This window comes from Meles meles, chromosome 1, assembly GCF_922984935.1.
Source record: "Meles meles chromosome 1, mMelMel3.1 paternal haplotype, whole genome shotgun sequence".
Taxonomy (NCBI): Eukaryota; Metazoa; Chordata; class Mammalia; order Carnivora; family Mustelidae; genus Meles; species Meles meles.
This window is the reverse complement of record NC_060066.1, coordinates 130,380,605-130,402,503: the sequence shown is the minus strand read 5'-3', so window position 1 is coordinate 130,402,503 and position 21,899 is coordinate 130,380,605. Positions and strand designations below refer to the sequence as shown.

General features: G+C 40.5%; 1 pseudogene; it reads left to right on the top strand.

The window, feature by feature from the left end:
* Positions 1–11,919: 11,919 nt before the first annotated feature.
* LOC123953237 lies at positions 11,920–12,778 on the top strand (annotated as a pseudogene).
* Positions 12,779–21,899: the final 9,121 nt, after the last annotated feature.

The window sequence follows — 21,899 nt, the reverse complement described above, 5'->3', positions numbered from 1 at the left end:
TACCATCGACTTCCTGGGACTCCACGGTCCCAGAAACCACTTTTGTTCTCATAGGCCTCGACCGCCACTTCTGTGCAATTCTTTAAGCTTCAAATGAAAGTAGTTTTTGTTTTTTTGTTTCTTTTCTTTTCTTTTTTTTTTAAGGAATCCCATTGACTTTTTCCCTCCTTACTGTTCTTATTTAGACTCCAGGGAACAGAGAGTCTCCCTGGACAGTTTGGAGCCGTTCCAGGACTGCTAACCTTCTCTGAAGGGGGTTGCTCTGCGGGGGAAATGCTGGCTTTTCAAAAATATCTCCTCTGAGAGGCCATCAGCTGCCTCGTTTTTGCTTAGTCAGGGAAATTTCATCCTCAGATAAGGGGTTTGAGAAGAGTTGGCTAAAAGACTCCACAAGGACGAATGTCCAGAACACAGTCACCCCCGTGACAGGGGTCAAGGTCTCTTTGTTTTTACCCTTTGTAGCTTTTCCTGCATTCTTATTCTATCTTTCTCAATCTCATGCCCTGTTGTGGGTCTGGAAGGAATCACAGCCATTGAACATATGCCTGGAATAATCTATCAAGAACCAATACATGGTGTGCCTTCTCCTTTCATTCATTAATTTGTTAGTTCATTCACGCATTCATTCATCTGAGTAGAATTTTATATTGTTAAGAAACATCTGTTACATAACATCATTGTTTTTCTAACCACAAGTCATGGAGAGGATGCTGACTTCCTTTGTTTTGTTCCTCTAAAGACATGTGGAAGCAGGGTTTTTAAAAAATTAAGTACTTCGGTGAATGGTATTTTTACTCTCCCTTCTTCCCCCGCCCCACCATAAGGTGGTTGGCACCCATTTAAATGGAAACATTCAGTTTTCCAGTTTTGCTCTCCCCTCAGGATCTGTGAAAGATCAGAGAGGAATCAAGAGGGCATAAAGTGGACAAGTAACAGGTTCAGGCTTGAGTGTGCCAACGGGAATCCAAGTCCATCCAGCACCTGGCGAAGAAGGAAGCCCTTTTTCTGGCAAATGCACACTCCTGAGTGTTGTGGGCTGCTCTAGTTTGGGTGTGCGTTGGTCTGAAGATGCAAGGCACCCAGTGTGCCTTTCGCATTCTCCACATCCCCATTATTCAAATAGTAGCATCATGCAGTGTTTACATGTTAAGAGATTTTTCTGTAATTATGTCCCTAATACATCCTCAGGGAGGGTGTTATCAAGACTGTAAAGAGAGTACGTCAAGAACTTCATTAATCTATGGTGTATCATATATAAAGAGAGCATTTGCTTATACCCTGAAGGGATGTAAGTGAGATTATATATTCACTTATCAAATAAAATGTCAGCCAGAATGCCATTTTGAAATAGAAGTGACTCAGTGCAGTGAGCAGGCCCCCAGGCATAAGTGTGAAAAGCTAAAGTTGCTCTTTGATGTCTCCCATCATTTCTGCTTTTCTCTCTCCCCCACTTTAACATACCCTCTCTTCCCACACTACCCTGTCCTCATCTCTCTCTCTCTCCTCTTTTATGTCAAATCTCCAGTATCCAGAAATGACCCCAAACCTATTCTCTCTAGAGCGTAGAAATGACTCAATTTGATTTTTCACTCATGGGACCTGGAATATAATAAAAAGAATGAAGACTTAAATGCAGATTTTCATTCATCTGGGAACTGGGTGTGAGGGTCTTCAAGGGAAGAGAGCTTCCGGGAGCCCCTGGAATCAGGAGGCATAGGTGAGCTGACTCACCCCTGTTGTTTGACTTCTCAGCAGCATCCGACACACTGACAGCTCGCCTTTCTGTAAAACCCTCTTCCACCTTGGATTTCTGTTATCTTACTTCAGCTCTCCCCCAGTTCACTACCCAAAGCATCTCAGATTCCTTTGATGGATCCATCTCCATCAACCACCCTTCAGAGATCAGTCTCAGAAATTCTTCTTTCTTTCTTATAATGTCCCTCCAGTTTGCCTTGTCCATTTTCATGGCTTTTGTGGAGATGACCTGTAAATTTTTATGTCCAGCCCCCTGAGTTCTAGACTCTTTCAAGTGTCTGGTGGACATGTCCAACTTAAGATAGCTAAATCAGACTGTTGCTTTTTCTCTCCAAAACTTGTTTTGCTTTTTTTTTTTTTTTTTTTTTTTTAAAGATTTATTTACTTGACAGACAGAGATTACAAATAGGCAGAGAGGCAGGCAGACAGAGAGAGGAGGAAGCAGGCTCCCTGCTGAGCAGAGAGCCCGATGTGGGGCTCGATCCCAGGACCCTGGGATCATGACCTGAGCTGAAGGCAGAGGCTTTAACCCACTGAGCCACCCAGGCGCCCCTTGTTTTGCTTTTTTATGGGTCTTTTTTATCTCAGTAAATGGCACCACCAGATGCCTGGTTTATTGCTTATGCCTGAGATCTGAGAGTCTTCTGTGATTCTTCTCTTTTTCTCTTCTCCTCTCGCCACTGCATCATCAAATCCTGTCAATTCTACTACCTGAATATATCTGAAATCCTTTGTCATATCTTATCTCCTCTTTTGTTCCTTTTCGCACCCCACCAAATTCTTACTCAACCTAAAAGCAAAAGTGTAGTGGTTAAGAATACATACTCTGGGCCACATGGCTGGCTCAGTTGGTTAAGTGTCTGCTTTCGGCTCAGATCCCAGGGTCCTGGTATCCCTACTCAGTGGGGAGTCTGCTTCTCTCTCCCTTTGCCCCTTCCCGGGCTCGTGTTCTCTCCCTTCCTCTTAAATAAATGTATATATATTTTTTCAAAAAGAGTGCATACTCTGTAGTGATAGGACCTGGGTTTGAATTCTGACTCTGCCAATTATGATGTGAATTTAGGCAATTAATTTCCCTTTTCTGTTTTATAGTTGCTTCAGTAATAAACCATAATAACGCCTGTCTTTTTTTTTTTAAAGATTTTATTTGTTTATTTGACAGAGAGAGACATGGCGAGAGAGGGAACACAACAGAGGGAGTGGGAGAGGGAGAAGCAGGCTCCCCGAGGAGCAGGGAGCCTGATGCAGGGCTTGATTCCAGGACGCTGCGATCATGACCTGAGCAGAAGGCAGATGCTTAACCATCTGAGCTTCCCATGCACCCACAGAACCTGTTTTATAGAGTTATAATTAAATGAGTTTTTTCCCTCTTGAAAAAAAGTGAGTAGTTATTCCATTCTTGAAATCCTTCAGTGGTTTCCTATGTACTTGATATAAAATCCAAGCTCCAAACCAAGGCCTCTGTGCCCCAAGTGGCCAGGCCCAGTCTTCCACCCTGACCTCATCTCAGCTCACTCTTTCCTTCCCTCATTGTGATCCAGAAGCACAGGTCTTCTCTCAGTTTCTCAGGCATGCTAAGCTCCTTGTTGCCTCAAGAACTTTCTGTCTCACTCTGCCAAGAAGCTCTTCCAAAGCTTGACTCCTTTGCCTGCTTCAGACTCAAACTAAATGACTCTTTTCTTAGCAACCTCTTCTGGCCATCCTATATAAAGTAAGTCCTCTTTTTATTCTCTGCTACAAGTATCTTATTTGCTTTCTCTATATCACTTATCAAAATATTTAATAATTTATTTGTCTTTGTTTCCTGGTAGGAATTCCTACCAAAATGTAAGTCCTGTGAAGGCAGGACCATGACGGTTGTGTTCATTGGTGGATCAGTAGTGTCTACCTAACATAATAAATACATGGCATACAGTAAGTGCTCATTGTTTGCAATGGGATGAACAACTGTTAAGCCAACCTTGACTTTCAGTAGAATTTAAATGTAAGCCTGAATCCAAGTTCTGCAGAATAGATCAGACAGTATGCCAACAGGTTCTGGTCACCTGACCTGCTTTGTTGTTTGGTGAAACAAGCAATACAGTGGCGTGCTGTCAGCTAGTGAAGGAGAAGGAGTCCTGGGCACAGAACCAGGAGCCTTGGGTTCATTCCAGGATCTGATACCAGCCAGTTCTGTAACCTTGAAGAGTCTCTAAGTATTTCAGAAACCCACTTTCCTATGGGAGAATGAGAGTAATTGGAATAACCAACGCTTTATTTCCCCCCAAACACAAACATTCTGTTTCGGTTGCCACATTTTCTGGCAGAGAAGATAAAATCAGTACACCATTTCATTTTTTGTGGAAGAGATAATCACATACTGAATTTTAGGGGAATCAAAGAATCATCAAGGGGTGCTTGCACAGATTCTCTTTTGGGGTATTTTAAATAGGTGATAATTCATCCATTCAGCAATCATTTATGGACCACCGTATGCTCCCTGAAGTCATGCTCACTGTACCTTGTCTGAAATTTTTTTTCGTGCCTTTTCTTTGTTTCTAGAGTACATGCGCACACGTATGTGCACACACACACACACACACTCACGTACACATACATCAACCCTCAGCTTTTTACCCTTTTCTTCTTCTTCAGCAAAATATTTCTCGAGTTGCTGGTAGTGGGACTTTATGGCAAAACTTCCAGTTCAATGTTATTTATGCTACATCCCAGGATGTTCTTGATACATTCCCTAGACTGGACCTTAAAGATCATAGGTTTGAAACTTTTAAATTTTTTTATTTTAATATTTATTTATTTATTTGTTAGAGAGAGAGAGAGCGCACAAGCAGGCAGAGTGGCAGGCAGAAGCAGAGAGAGAAGAAGCAGGCTCCCCCTGAGCAAGGAGCTGGATGCAGGACTCGATCCCAGGACCCTGGGGTCATGACCTGTGCCGAAGGCAGCGGCTTACCCGACTGCTTACCCGACGCCACCCAGGCGTCCCTGTTTGAAACTCTTTTAAAGACTTTAATTTCTTCTCCTCTTCACTGAATGCAAAGTTTTTGCAGTGAGAACTCCAAGAGAGCCCAGTTCAATTTTGGATAAGTTTAATGGTTAGACACTGATCATCAGATGTCGGAGAGTTGATGCCCCTTATCTCTACCTCAGCCTGCCTCCTCGCAAGGTTTGGGTGGATATGAAGACAGCTGGCTCTAACTACCCGAGCAGTCTGAAAGCTATTTCCATAATGATATTTTGTCTTTTCCTTTTCTCTTTTTTTTCTTCTATTGACTATGTTACCACACGTTTCTGTAATAAGTTTCCACTTCTTATACTAAAATTATCTCTTGTGAGAGGCTGAAAATTTTAAATAGAATGGATGATATATTTTGAGACACTCCAAAATAAATATTGGGCTAGAGAGACAATTAGAGCAGTGCCCCAAGTATTATCAAAAGGAGTCTTTGTGGGGCGCCTGGGTGGCTTTGTGGGTTAAAGCCTCTGCCTTCAGCTCAGGTCATGATCCCAGGGTCCTGGGATCGAGCCCCACATCGGGCTCTCTGCTCCGCAGGGAGCCTGCTTCCTCCTCTCTCTCTGCCTGCCTCTCTGCCTACTTGTGATCTCTGTCTGTCAAATAAATAGATAAAATCTTAAAAAAAAAAAAAAAGGAGTCTCTGTACCAAAAAGCAAGCTCTTCATGGGCCATAAAGAAGCTAGCCAGGCCACATGTTCTTGCACATCCCTCACATTTAGGATTATATCAATTAATATGCTTATTAATTGCAAAGAGATTCAGCTGGGCTGAAGAAACACCAGTCACCAATAACTGATTGTGGTATAGATATTCCTTTTAGTAATGGGCAGCCAAGAATCAAAACCATTGGAGGAGAAATGAACAGGATGAAAGAGAGGCTCCAAAATGGAAACAAAAATGGAGAAACTAAATCCTGATGAAATCAGATTAGTACAGGAAATAGGAATTTAATAAAATTCAATCTATGTGTCTCCAGAAAGATTTGAGAAGATTTTAAACCATAAAATAGTTGCAAAGGAAGCAATTAGAGAACACTAAAGAGCTTTAGGAAATTTAAAACTTGATTTCCAAAGCATTTCATGCCCCTAAGTAAGAAGGTTGAATGGCATAGCTGACAACAGAATTAGCAATGGAAAACAGTTCTGCTCAATAGATATCATGCAAGGAGTGCCTGGCTGGCTCAGTTGCTAGGGCATATAACTCTCGCTCCTGGTGTTGTGAGTTCAAGCCCTACATTGATCACAGAGCTTCCTTTAAAAAAAGATAGAATAAGAAATACCATTCAAGCTATATGTATAATTTGAATTTGTCTGGTAGCCGCAAAAGTAAAAAGAAACAAGTGAAATTAATTCACATAATTATATACCAATATATTTAACCTAATATATTCAAAATATCATTTTCACATGTAATCAATATAAACCATTATTAGTGAGATATTTACATGTTTATTATTCTTGAGGTATTGATGAAATAACTACGGATTACTGTAAGAAAACTTTTATTTTCATTCCAATTGTTTGAAAAGTAGATGTGTATTTTATACTTATAGCACATCTCTGTCCAGACCAGCCACATCTCAAGTGCTCGGTAGCCACTTGTGACTAGTGGCTACCGTATTGTACAATAATAATTCAAGGAGGTTGAATTGAAATCATTATTCCAGAACACAGTAAAAGAAGTATGAGAGAAAAATTAAGCTCCAAAAGGGACACAAATATTCTCTCAGGAATGAAGAAGAGTGAGGGTGAGTTAGAGGTGGTGGTAAAAGTTCAGGTGAGACAAGATGAGGATTTAGCGGTGAGGTAACAATAGAAATGGAGGTTGTTGGGAGGATATGGGAGCCCTTTGGGATAGAAACATGGGGTTTGCTGGCAGATTCGATATGGAAGATCAGGAAGAAGAAGACTGAGGCATAGTCCTTAGTTTTCAGCTTGAGTTATTTGATGACCAAAAGGCTCTTATTTTGAGGGGATACAATACAGAACATAGCCCAAAATTTGAACAAGAAATACCGTCCAATATTCTGCTAAGCCAATCTTTTAGCATCACATGGTAAAGCCTTTGCTGGACATAGGTAACCTTTCATTTTGCCTTCATCTCATGTAGTCTGAAAAATAATTTGCATATTTGTAAATTAAATTAAACTAGCAAAGAACAGGGAAAAAAACTGGTCTCTCTTTGAATACAATTGTTCTAGTAAGTCTGTAAAGAGCATAAAAGTGAACCAGCAGAAACAACAGTGACTGATAATGGGGAGAGTTCAAACATGATTCCCATTAGTCTATATTTCAAGGACTTTGAGAAATTTCCCCTTCCCCCACTCTCTTCCTTAGCACTTTTCTGGAAATAAGGGCTTTCTGAGTCTTTTTGTTTTGTTTTTTATATTTTTCGTTATTAAAAAAAACATTTCAGTATAGTTAGCACCTAATGTTACATTAGTTCCAGATGTACAGTGTAGTGATTCAACCTATATTATGCTGTGCTCACCACAAGGGTAGTTCCCATCTGTCACCGTACAACACTGTTATAATACCATTGACTATATTCTCTATGCTATGACTTTTATTCCCATGAATTATTCATTCTATAACTGGATTTTTGCTTCAGTTCTTAGCATTGTTCCTGCTTCTCAGAAACTAGTTACAATTAAAAGAAGCCAATTCCTATAAGGAAGATGTGGTCCATATACACGATGGAGTATTATGCCTCCATCAGAAAGGATGAATACCCAACTTTTATAGCAACATGGACGGGACTGGAAGAGATTATGCTGAGCGAAATAAGTCAAACAGAGAGAGTCAAGTATCATATGGTTTCACTTATTTGTGGAGCATAACAAAGAACATGGAGGACATGGGGAGATGGAGATGAGAAGGGAGTTGAGGGAAATTGGAAAGGGAGATGAACCATGAGAGACTATGGACTCTGAAAAACAATCTGAGGATTTTGAAGGGGCGGAGGTGGGAGGTTGGGGAACCAGGTGGAGGGTAATAGGGAGGGCACGTATTGCATGGAGCACTGGGTGTGGTGCAAAAACATTGAATACTGTTACGCTGAAAATAAATAAATAAATAAATAGATAGATAAATAAATAAATAATAAATAAAAGAAGCCAATTCCTCAAAGTTCTTTAGTAGGACAATTTTATTATTGTTTAAAAAAAAATCCAAAGTATTAGTGAATTTGGTTTTATTACCTGAATAGTCTTTATAATTAAAATATGTAGGGATTGAAATCAATACATGCATAAGGTTTACAATATACAACATGCTTTTCATATGTAATTTCATCTAATCTTCACAATTGTCCTATAAAGTGTAATTATCACTTATATTAATAGGTGAAGAGGTGTATATTGAAATATTTGCTAACATAAGATAATGTATACAAAGTGCCTAACAGAATGGCACATAATACACACTGAATGCTATCTAATAATGCTAACGGTAATAATAATGTTAATAATAATGATGATAATAACAATGATAATCAATTTACTCAATGTCACGTAAGTGGTGGTGCTGAGATTTGAACTCAGGAATCCCTGATAATTTCATGAGCGAATTAACTTGTCAAAATGAGTCTGTCTTTATTCATTTTTTTATTATACAAGTAATGTACTTACACAGAGAATTTGATAGAGCAAAATAAGTCACTCACCTATAATTCTACCATTTCAATATAATAGGTATTATCACACAAAATGATTTTAGATTTGTAAAGGTTGCTTTAAAAAGTATTGCTGATGTTTTAATTTGCCCTTTTTAGAACCCTTCTACTGAGTAGGAAAAAAAACACACTGTGTTTTTTTCCACTTCTTTCTATAACTTAAAAATATCTAGATTATAGATATAATCATTCTAAATAAAAGTAACTTTGGACATTAACCCTTTATTAGATATATTTTGCAAATATTTTTCCCATCCCATAAGTTGCCTTTTCACTTTGTTGATTGTTTTCTTTGCTGTGCAGAAGCTTTTAAGTTTGATGTAGTCCCACTTGTTTATTTTTCTTTTTGTTGCCTGAGCTTTTAGCGTCAAGTCCAAAAACAATCATTGTCAAGATCAATGTCAAGGAGCTTTCCCCCTATGTTTTCTTCTAGAAGTTTACAGTTTCAAGCCTTATGTTTAAATCTTTAATCAATTTTAAGTTGATTTTTTGTGTATGGTGTAAGATAAAGGTGCAATGGTATTCTTTTGCACGTGAATATCCAATTTCGCAACACAATTTATAGAAAAGTCTATCCTTTCCCCATTGTGTATTGGTTCCCTTGGTTCCCTTGTCATGGATTGGTTGACTGTATATGTGTGGGTTTATTTCTGTGGTCTATTCTGATCTATGAGTCTATTTATTTTAAAGATTTTATTTATTTATTTGATAGAGAGAGCAAGATAGCGAGTACACAAGCAGGGGGAGTGTCAGGCAGAGGGAGAGGAAGTAGGCTCCCTGTGGAGCCGGGACCTCCTCCAGTGTGGGCCTTGATCCCAGGACTCTGGGATCATGACCTGAGCCGAAGGCAGATGCTTAACTGACTGAGCCACACAGGCACCCCTCTGTGAGTCTTTTTTTATGCCACCACCACATTATTTTGATTACTATATCTTTATAATATAGTTTGAAATTAGGATGTATGAATGCCTTCTTTCTAAAGATTGCTTTGGCTATTTGAAGTCTTTGTGATTTCTTGCAAATTTTAGTATTTTTGTTATATTTTTGTGAAAAATGCTATTGGAATTTTGATAGGGATCACATTAAATCTGTAGATCAGTTTTGGTAGTACAGGTATTTTAACAATATTAATTCTCCCAATCCACCAGTTTGGGATGTCATTCTATTTCTTTGTGCCTTCTTCAATTTCTCTCATTCATAACTTTTTTTTTTTAAAGATTCATTCACTTATTTGAGAGGGTGGGGGCTACAGGGGGAGAGGGGCAGAGGGAGAGGGAGAGAAGGAGATTCACCACTGAATGTAGAGCCTGACATGGGGTTCCATCCCATGACTTTGAGATCTTGACCTGAACCAAAACTGAGAGTTGGATGCTTAACCAACTGAGCCACCCAGGTTCCTCTCATTCCGGTCTTATATTTTTTAGTGTACAGATCTTTCTCAATAACCCAATCCAAATAACTTCATTAAAAGATGGGCAAAGAACATAGAGATTTTTCCATAGATTTCCCATATATGAAAAGATGCTCAATATCACTAATTGCCAGAGAAATAGAGATTAGAACCACAATGAATTATTGCCTCACACCTATTAGGATGACTATTACCAAAAGACAAGAGATAGCAAGTGTTAGTGGGGGAGTAGAGAAAAAGGAACCCCTCTACACTGTTGGTGGGAATGTAATTTGGCACAGCCATTATGGAAAAACAATATGGAGATTCTTAAAAATATTCAAAGTGGAACTACTATATAATCTAGCAAGCCTAGTATAGTGTATATATCCAAAGAAATTGAAACCAGGGTCTCAAAGAGATATCTGCACTCCCATGTTCATTTCAGTATTATTCACAATAGCCAGATATGGAAACAACCTACAACCTAAGTGTCTGTTCATGAACAAATAAGAAAATGTAGTATATGTATACACGATGGACTATTATTCAACCATAAAAAAGAAGGAAACTCTTTCATTTATGACAACATGGATGAACCTCAAAGACATTACGTTAACAGACAGAGAAAGAAAAATATTGTATGATCTCACTTATCTGAGGGATGTAAAAAAGTCAAACTCATGGAACTAGGGAGTAGTATACTGGTTACCAGGGAATGGAGGATGGGGAAACTGGTAGACATTGGTCAAAGGGTACAAACTCTCATCCAAATAAATAAGTAATCCAGTTAAGAAATAGGGAGAAGACATGAATAGACATTTTTCCAAAAAAGACAAGAGATGGCTACTGTTAGCCATGAAAAGTTTCTCAGTATAACTCATCATCAGAAATACAAATCAAAACTTCAATGAGACTTGCCTCACACCTGTCGGAATGGCTAAAATTAACAACACGGGAAACAACAGATGTTTGTGACGATGTGGAGAAATGGGAACCCTCTGACACTGTTGGTGGGAATGCAAACTGGTGCAGCCACTCTGGAAAACAGTATGGAGTTTCCTCAAAAGTTAAAAATAGAACTATCCTATGACTCAGCAATTGCACTACCAGGTATTTACCCAAAGGATATGTATATACTGATTTGAAAGGGCATATGCACCCCAAAGTTTATAGCAGCATTATCAACTATAGCCAAATTATGGAAAGAGCTGAAATGCCCATAAACTGATGAGTAGATAAAGAAGAGGTGGTATATATATGCAACGAGATATTACTTGGCCATCAAAGGAATGAAATCTTTTTTTTTTTAAGATTTTATTTATTTATTTGACAGAGAGCTCACGAGTTGGCAGAGAGGCAGGCAGGGGGAGGGGGAAGCAGGCTCCCCACTTAGCAGAGAACCAATGCGGGGCTCAACCCCAGGACCCTGAGATCATGACCTGAGCCTAAGGCAGAGGCTTTAACCCACTGAGCCACCCAGGCACCCCAAAAGGAATGAAATCTTGCCTTTTGCAATTAAGTGGATGGAACCAAAGTGTATTATGCTAAGTAAAATAAGTCAGTCAGAGAAAGACAAATACTATATAATCACTCATGTAGAATTCAGGACACAAAACAGATGAACATAGGTAAAGAGGGCGTTAAAAGAGAGGGAGGCAAACCATAAGAGAGACTGTTAACCACAGAGAACAAACTGAGGGCTGCTGGAGGAAGGTGGGTAGGGGATGGGCTAAATGGGTGATGGGTATGAAGGAGGGCACTTGTGTTGAGTGCTGGGTGTTGTATGTAGGTGATGAATCACTTAATTTTTCTCCTGAAATGAATGTTACACTATATGTTAACTAACTAGAATTTAAATAAAAACTTAAAATTTTTTAAAAAATAAAATAAAATTACCCTAAATATGTAAAAAAAAAAAAAAGCTACAAACTTTCAATTATAAGAGGAATAAATTCTGAGGATATAAAGTACAGCATGGTGACTATAGTTAAAAATATTGTAATGTGGGATTTTCTGTGCTACCCAGGAAAGGGTCCATATGGTGGTGTTCTGTGTTCCCATCATAACTTAAAGGGAAACTTTCACAATGTCCGGAACACTTGATGTCCTGCAAATGAAGGAGTAGAATGTCCTCAAATTCCCTGCAGCAGGGACTCACTTGTGTGGCACCAACCTTGACGTCCAAATGGAACAGTACAGCTACAAAAGGGAAAGTGATGGCATCTACATCATAATCTGAAGAGAACCTGGGAGAAGCTTCTGCTGGCAGCTCGTGCCATTGTGGCTTTTGAAAGCCCAGCTGATGTCAGTGTCCTATCCTCCAGGAATACTGGCCAGCGAGCTGTGCTGAATTTTGCTGCTGCTATAGGAACCACTCCCATTGGTGGAGGCTTCACTCCTGGAAGCTTCACTAACCAGATCAAGGCAGCCTTTGGAGAGCCGAGACTGCTGGTGGTTACTGATCCCAGGGCTGACCACCAGCTTCTTACAGAGGCGTCTTATGTTAACCTGCCTATCGTCGTTCTGTGTAACACAGACTCTCCACTTCACTACGTGGACATCGCCATCCCTTGTTACACAAGGGAGCTCACTCAGTGAGCCTAATGTGTGTGTATGCTGGCCTGGGAAGTTCAATGCATGTGTAACACCATTTCTCGTCAGCACCCCTGGGAGGTCATGCCTGATCTCCACTTCTAAGAGATCCTGAAGAGATTGGAAAAGAAGAGCAGGTTGCTGCTGAGAACTCTGTGACCAAGGAGGGATTTCAGGGTGGATGAACTGTTCCAGCTCCCGAGTTCACTGCTACTCATACTGAGGTTGAGTAGGTGCCCTCGGTGCTTAGTCAGCAGTTCCCTGCTGAAGACTGGAGCGCCCAGCCTGCCACGGAAGACTGGTCTGCAGCTGCCACTGCTCAGGCCACAGAATGGGTAGGAACAACCCAATGAGTGGTCTTCAACTGCTTTTCCACAAAAGCAAACAAAATGGAAAGAAGGTTGATGGAAAATAAGCAGTTTCTCAAAAATAAAAAAAAATACTGTAATGTGGTCCTCACTGGGTTAAGCATAGAACTCTTGGTTGCTACAGGTCATGACCTCAGGTTGGAAGATCGAGACGCCCCTGGAGTCTGTGCTGGGTGTGGAGCCTGCTTGGGATTCTCTCTCTCCCTGTCTCCTTCTGCCCTCCCCCACACTCTTTCTCTACAAATAAATAAATAAATAATAAAAAATAAATATTGTAACGTGTACTTGAAATTTGCAAGAGAGTAGATCTTATGTGTTTTCATCATATCAAAATAAATAAAAATGTGAGGTGATGAATGTGTTAATTAACCTTATTGTGGTAATCATTTCACAATGAATACACATTACACAGTACACTTACAGATATAATTTTTATTTGTCAGTTTTGCCTCTGTAAAGTTGTAAAAAACTTTGCAAATAAAAAGATGACAAAAAAAGAGAATTGTTATGAATGAAAAGGAGAAAATCATATCACTATAAGGAGAAAAGTGTAAACACGTTGGTAGTCATGGTTTTGGAAACATCAAAAGTTTAATTTAATTGAAATGTGATATTAATTTATCTGGTGGAGATAAAAACAGCATTACGATGAACAATCTAACTTTTCTATATGTTTTTTGATTACAATTATATTGTCACATTGAGTATCAGCGGGAGATGTTTATCAATTTTCCCTCCTCGCATACACACTATCAACATAAGTGAGAGTTGACTCATACTCATAACTCTGCTCCTTGCCTGCCTTCCCCAAATAATCCTTACCATTGACTGAGAAATAACTTTATCCATTTAGACTGACCTTTAATTTTAAATGATAGGCATTGAAAATCTAATTAGAGATTTAATTAATATGTGACTTTACTAACCTCCATGAGATGGATTTCTAAACTTCAAGAATAATATTGAAGTCTTTAGCTCATCAAAAACAATAAGTATGCTCATGAGACTTTCCAGAAGAAAAACTAATTTAATAAGCACTGTGAAACTACTTAGCTTGACTTCTATCCCTCAGCATTTCTTGTTATCCTTTTTCAATATCTTCCTATCTAATTATCTTATCTCCATTCCCTCTATCCCAAATTCATCTTCCATGTAGAGCATTCCATCGGGGAGCTCTTTTAAGAACACCCATTTGATCACATTATTCTCCAGCCTGTGCCCTTAATATCCTTCAGAAGCTCCCTGTTACCCTCTAAATAAGTCTGAACCTTTTGTCATGGCATACAGGGTCCTTCGTGGTCTTGAGTCTGCCTATTTCCCCATTCTTGTGCCTTTTTTGTTTCACACTGTACAGCATGTTAGATATAGCCACATCTGCAGCCTAAAGTTCCTAAGATGTGCTACTTTTTTTTTTCCTCTGCCTTCGCATTTGCCGTTCCCTTTCCCCTATTTCCCCTGCCGTTCCTTTCCCCCTATTCCAGGGTAAGTTTCTCATCCTTTGAAAAGCGGCTTGTACATTGCCTGCTGTTACCTCTCATGACAGACCCTTCTATGCCATGGCTTCACCATACCCTAATTCCTTTTCCCTCTGGAATCGGTTAAAATGCTTTCCCAGGGGCGCCTGGGTGGCTCAGTGGTTAAGCCTCTGCCTTCGGCTCAGGTCATGATCTCAGGGTCCTGGGATCGAGTCCTGCACTGGGCTCTCTGCTCGGCAGGGAGCCTGCTTCCTCCTCTCTCTCTCTCTCTCTGCCTGCCTCTCTGCCTACTTGTGATCTCTGTCTGTCAAATAAATAAATAAAATATTTTTAAAAAATGCTTTTCCAGACTCCCTCAAAGCTCTGATTGTGAGCTTGTGTTCCAATGAAACCTGACCCCTAACATCTCCTGGATGATACCCTGTTGTCTCCCTAGTTTCTGATCTTCTGACAGATGCAAAGGATTCAGTGGAGGACTCCCAGGTCCTAGGGGATAGTGGAGCTACTAGATTGAGCAAGCCTGTTTACAGTTGGGCCATCAGACTCGGAACACCCATGAGGTCTACCGCCTGAGCAAGGAATAAGCCTGTATTGTGTGAGGTCCCTGAAGCTTGTGGGTTGTTTGTTATTGCCATTATCCCACAGCAAATAATAGACCTCCCTTCATGCCCCCTTTCCTCCAAATACACTACCATTGGGACAAAGTAAGTGTGAATAAAGCACCCCTCTTCAGACTCGGCTAGGATTGGTTTATTGATGTAAATAAGAAAGAGAAAATTTCTTCCATCATAAAGTTCAGATTCAGGTTGGGAAGACAGCTACTAAATAACAAAAATTTGAAATGTAATTTTAGGTCATGCAAGCTCTGTGAAGCAAGATGAATTGGGGGGAGGGAATGGAGAATGAAGAGAGAGGGGTCCATTTTATAACGTAATCAGGGAAGGAGAAAAGGGGATGGGAAGTTGAGGACCTTAGGTGGGAAGTAGTGTGGCTGCTTACAGCAGGGATTGCAACAACGGGAAGAAGACAAAGGAGGACAGTATGGCGGAAGTAGAGTGAATGAGCAGAAGAGAGGCAAGATGGAGTTCAAGGAGGTGGGGAGGAGCCTCCGATCATGGAGATTCCCTTGTGGAAATCAGGAGTCACTGCGGGATCGTTTGAAATGATCACTCTGGATGATGTGTTGAGAACATTGTGTGTCTTGGGTGTTGGCAGACCACCACCTGGTTCCAGTGTCTGGGACCCAGTGCAGGCTCTCCCTCCAGACCCTTCTGAGCAACGAGAGCCAAAGGTAGATGCATCGGCAGCGCATGTGGGATGCTTCGGTGCCTCCCTCGTCTCCCAGCCTCACTTCGGATACCATCTCACCTCAACTTTCTTGACATTTCGTCCAATTATTTACAAAATTTTTTTAAAAAAATATTTTATTAAGCCTTTTCTGATATGTGGAAGGAAGATCTCAGTGTCTGGTCAACGAAACCACCAGAACCCAGATTATATCTATTTTTCAGTGAAATTAGAAGCAAAGTCTTCAGTCAGGAATGAGAGTGGGAGTGTGAATGGGAGGGAGAAGGAGACTGCTTATTTTAGAGAGCAGAGAGTAAATTCACTAGGGAAATGTAGGGTTTTGTTTTGTTTGTTTGTGTTTTTTTGAATAGGGTCAGAAGGGATTAAGCAGGGATCAGTTATTGTGTTGAGGATTGTGGCAAGGGAAGGATTAAAACATACAGTCCTTCCGCAAGAAATATAGACTAGTTGGAGAAACACTAAGTAAGAGTAAATAATTTAAAGGCTATGCTTCATTCTTTCAACCATTTATTTACTCAACAACAATTTACTGATGATTAGAGTAGATGGCTAAAACACAGCCTCTGCTCAGAGTCTAATAGGGTGAGGGAAAAAATGAGCTCTTTAATAGAGGTCTACACACTAAGAAGGCAACGTATGGGTTTGTTAGAGGGAGTGTGTAGTCAAGAAGAGCTGTTGACAGAGGAGTTGAGCCTTGAAGGACGAGTAAGAGACCCCAGGTTGAGGACTGGGACGGGCAGGTAGGCGCACACAGAGTAACAAAAGACACAATGAAGAACCGAGAACGTAATGTAACTCAGAGATGAGACAACTATTGGAGTTTGGTATGGTCGGGGATGGCTGCAGTGGGAAGTGAGACTTGAATTTGGAAGGATCTGAGAGGAGGATCCCAGGGGGAGTAGCATTTGTGACAGAGGTGGGGATACTGAAGGCATGTGTTGAGGTGGTCAGGAGACGTGCCTGGTGTGCGGAACCACCACTAGAAGCGCCATGTGGGGGCGCCTGGGTGGTTCAGTGGGTTAAGCTGCTGCCTTCGGCTCAGGTCATGATCTCAGGGTCCTGGGATCGAGTCCCACATTGGGCTCTCTGCTCAGCAGGGAGCCTGCTTCCCTCTCTCTCTTCCTGCCTCTCTATCTACTTGTGATCTCTCTCTGTCAAATAAAATATATATATATATATATATATATATAAAAAGAAGCGCCATGTGTTTTACAGATCACCTTCTCCTCCTGCAGAGTCGCAGGTGATGAGGTGGGAGAAGGGCTGACTGGGTTAGCTGGCTTGGATTGCCAAGGAGCTCCAGGCTTTAACTCTGGTGTTCAATTGTCTTTGCATGAATATGAAAGGAGGCATTTTTCTCTTTGTCTGTTCTGGTCTCATCAAGCCATAGACCATTGTTTTTTATTTTTATTTTATTATGTTATGTTCATCATCATATAGTCCATCATTTGTTTTTGATGCAGTGTTCCATGATTCATTGTGTATAACACCCAGGCCTCCATGCCATCTGTGCACATTGTAGAACCCAGTGTAATTTCCTCAGGCATTTGAGATCATCGAGGGATGGACAAATATCCCTCAGAAGGGAAGCTAGGTGGCACCACATTCCTGCCCAGCCACTGATCTTTCAGAGGCTAGGGCCCACTGAGTGTTGAATACATTTTGGTGAAGCAAAACTCTTTAGCAGAGCTTTGAGATAGATGGCCTGGAAGCCTTCTAGAGAAAGAAAAATCTGTTCTTTGGTGGTTTTTTATGTAATGAATCACTTTATTTGGCTGAGAATTAGCTAGCTGATGTGCCTGAATGATCCTGCGTGGGGCATAATTCTGTTTGTAGATGGAGATGGCTCTGTATTTGGCTATTTGAGCAATTCTTTATTATACTCTGTAAGTAAAGCACTGAAGAGATCAACGATAGATCACTATCTCCTTCTAAGCTTTAAAAAGAAAAAAATGTCTTTTCGGTTCCTTAGTTAGAATTCAAAAAGATGAAGATGGGAAATAAATCTGCCTTCTTTTGCCGTGGAAGAATTAGGATTCCCCATCAAGGGCTAATGACAGCTAAATGAGTGTTTGCCTGCACAACCTGCTGCTGTTTTGATTTCCTCAGTTTTCTTTTCTGGGGAAAGTGGCACTGAGAGCTAGATGAATTTAATAACCCTTTCTACCTGATATAGCCAGTCAGCAAGCGTCAAAAAATAAGGTGCTTGCCTTTGCGGCACAGAGAAACCGGAAAGGTGCCTAGACATCCTCCACTAATAGAACACGTTGGTCTAAAACATGAATGTACTGTGGAAGAAGTACAGGGGAGAACATAAAGAAAATTTATCGAACAGGCAATGACTTCTGCAAAGCTTTGTAGTTTACTTGAGAACTTTGGACCCTGCCCCCCATTTTTCTCTTGACTCCCACTTTTTATTGTATGAAATTATCTGTTGTCTAAGTTAGTAAGACTGAACAAAACATTCAATCCTCCTCCTCTCTAATACATCAATTTCAGAGTCACCTCTTACAGGAAATCGAAGGTCTGAATGGGCCGTTGACTATAGATGTTATTTTGGGGTCAGTAGGACGTAGCTGAGGTGAACTAGGAACTCCCCAAGGCCATACAATGTGGAGAGGCTGGGAATTCTACTAACTGTCCACTACTATTTGAAGGGTAGCAGGAAGTGGAGGAGATCGGCAGGTCAGATGCCATCCTAGCTCACAGGGCAGTGTCGGTGGGTTACAGACAGAGCCCAGAGTCCGGTGGTGGTCATGGATTGAGTAGAAACTGGACTGGACAAGAGAGGAGAGACTGCAAGGGGTACAGACTCTGAAAGGTACAGGACTGACCAGTGAAAACCATGTTCTGTTTTCCATTCCTTCCTGCCCACGTGCTGATGTAATTTTTACACACCTGGAATTAAAACTGTGTTTAATGAATCCTAAAGTCTCTTCCTAAAGGAGGTGAAAAAGTGATTGAAACCAAGATTTTATTTATTTATTTGACAGACAGAGATCACATGTAGGCAGAGAGGCAGGCAGAGAGACAGGGGGAAGCAGGCTCCTCGCTGAGCAGAGAGCCTGATGTGGGGCTCGATCCTAGGACCCTGGGATCATGACCTGAGCTGAAGGCAGAGGCTTTAACCCACTGAGCCACCCAGGTGCCCCCAAAATGATTGAAACCAGCATCCTTTTTGACTTGCCCTGGATCGTAGTTTCACTGCCTTCATGAATAACTGCCTAGGTTATATTTCCAACACTGTATGAAAACACAGGCATTTGGGCCCTAGGACTATGAGTAGGTGGAACTGTCCTATTCCAAAATTGTAATAAAAGTTGGCCATTCAGGGGCGCCTGGGTGGCTCAGTGGATTAAGCCACTGCCTTCGGCTCAGGTCATGATCTCAGGGTCCTGGGATCGAGCCCCGCATCGGGTTCTCTGCTCCGCAGGGAGCCTGCTTCCTCCTCTCTCTCTGCCTGCCTCTCTGCCTACTTGTGATCTCTCTCTGTCAAATAAATAAATAAATAAAATCTTTAAAAAAAAAAAAAAAGTTGGCCATTCAGAATTCGGTAGGGTGTCAGAACACATGATAAATTTGTAGTTAGTGAAACAAACATGGTAGGCAAATACCCTGTGAGGTTAATCAGGTCTCTGAGAGCCCGATTGTGGTAACGGGAAAGTTAGAATAAAAGACATACCGTGTTTCCTACCATGGGTCTGTGTGTGTATTCTGATTACCTTAGATTAAAATCAATCAGTTGTGGTTTTGAAAAGTCCTGAGTATTTCTTCACAGAATATATAAACCAATTTGATTTTTGAAAAGTGAACAAAAGCTAAATGCAGCTCTTCATAAAAGGACTTGTTTCCTTGTTTTACGAAAACTTTTATTGTAAAAATAGTTCTCTTCCTCTCTGTTATTCTGTCTACTGAATCCCATCGAGGGAACAAATTTCTTTACTTCACAGAATCAGGAAAGTGACTGAGATCTGAACCAGCCTGTAAACCCTGTGACTTTACCACAGCTCCAAATCATCATAATTCATAATCGTAGTAGGAAACACAGAGGATTCACTATGTGCTACAGTCTGTATTAGGTTCTTCACACACGTTAATCAAATTAATCTTCATCTTAATTCTGTGAAGTAAGTTATCAATTCATTAAAAATTCAAAGCAGTTTTCAGATGTCATGTAAGGATTGCTGGAATCTTCTGAATGTTGTGAAGTTATTGGTAATCTAAAATGTTCCTTTCAGTTCTGCTTTGAAGATAATGTTCCAAGGATCTCTATTTCTCCCTAGAGTTCCAATTTCCCAAAGCAGAAAGCTGATTGGAGATTTGAGAAAAGCATCTCATTTCTTGAGTTCTAGGTAAGACCCATTCATTGGACGAGGCTGGGATTTATTGCTTTTCTCAGCAGCTTTATTGAAAAGCATATTACATTCTACTGGCTGGGAACGGATGTTTGTTCTGTTCTTCTAAAAAATGCATAATTGTGCATTTTATTGAAGCCAAAGTTAAAGAATTCTTTCTTTTTTATCAGGCCAAAGGTAGGTAACAGCCTGCTGGTAGCTTAGATTATGACTGTGAATTGTCCCCCTGATAAATTCCTGGGGTTGAGGGATGTGTTTCTTGTCAACCAGACCCCCGTTTTCTCCAGAAAGAGGAGGAATAACAACCCCTCAGTTATTAGGGCTGTAACAGTTTCCTCACTCAGCATGACCTTGGTTTCCCATTTTCATAACCCAGGACAGTATGTTCCCTTTCAACTCGGCAGAAGCAGTACATGGTTGTTGTCAGTCAGCTTTGTTAGATGCTTGCAAACTTCGGAGGCTAGTTTTGGTATTTATTTCCTCCATGAAGATCATGGGTTTGAGAAAAACTGAAAATGTTCAGCCTCTGCAAGATGTCCCAGGGTATGCTCCGTCTGGTGTCTTGAGACAGTCTAGAAGCCCAAGATCCACATGCCAGCTTCCCTGATCACTAGCCTTGGCACCATGTGATAGTCACTCAATCTCTTGGAGCCTCAGTCTCCTCAACTGACATCAGGAAGAGTCGATACAATATCAAAATAATGTTAATAGCAATAATAATAGCTGACATTTGTTGGGTGTTTTTCTGAGAGCCTTAGATGGCTTCTCTCATGTAATCCTCACTACAACACTTTGGAAGCCAGGAGCTGGTATTACCTCATTTCACAGAGGCATTGACTGAGCTAGGGAGGGACTGGGTCATCCACTTGTTTAACCCAGTGAGTGGTAGAGACAGTATTTAAGGTCAAATAAAGTCTATTTCTTCTCCAAGTGTGATCCGTAGACCAGCGGCATCAACAGTATCTGGGAACTTGTGAAAATGCAAATTCTTGGGCATACTCTAGACTGACTGACTGAATCCAAATCTTTGGATGGGAGGCCCAAGAATCTGTGTTTTAACAATACCTTTGGGTGATTCTGGTATACATTAAAAGTTTATAAACACTGTTCTAGGAGCTGTGTTTTCCATCCCTATATTATGATTTTCTACATTCAGTGAATTTTTCAGAGTGTCTGGAACATGGTTCAATTGACTTTGTTTGGTTATGTGATTGTCTCCTTCCTCCCCCACTGCTCTCTGTTTGCCCTTCCCTCCCGCAGCTGGGCGCCTTACCCAGAGAAGAGCCTGTGCCTAGAGAAGGGTCCAAGGGCATTTGAAGAGTGTATTCCTCTCTTGTGGCTGCCATTACACTTCCTTGGCTCATGCATTATCAAAGGCAATGCATATTAGTTTTGCTGCCAGAAGCCTTCCTATTTTACAATTCAAAAAAATACACAAACTATTGGAAATTCATTTGAATATGAGAACTTGGTCCTGTTTAATGCATAAGCGTCCCCTCATTCCTACCAAAGGGACTCTGATAGACTTTATCTGTTCCAGGAGATTTTGAGGCTTTTAGGTATGCGAATTAACCAGAGAAACTGCATACTTCTCTTCTCTTGGAAAAAAGTCAAGTTGTGTTTATGACCACCAACGATAACAGATGCTGTAAATACAAAAATCTGACGTATAGTCAGATTGTTTATAAACCCTTAAGAAGCTTTGAAAATATTTGCAGGAAAAAAAAAAACAAATGGAATTTTAATTTTTTTCTATGTAGCCTCCAATCGATCCAAGTCACCATCAGCTACCATACTGTTAATACATTTTTTCAAAAAGTCCAAATTCCTCCCACTTAGTTGAAAATAGTGAGGGAGTATGAAAGTCAGTTTGCATTTGAAGAGTGTTAAGAGAAATATAACTGAGAAAAAGAAAGAAAATTCTGGCAGGAAAGAGAAAAAGTATGTTATGTCTACTTTTATTTTTAT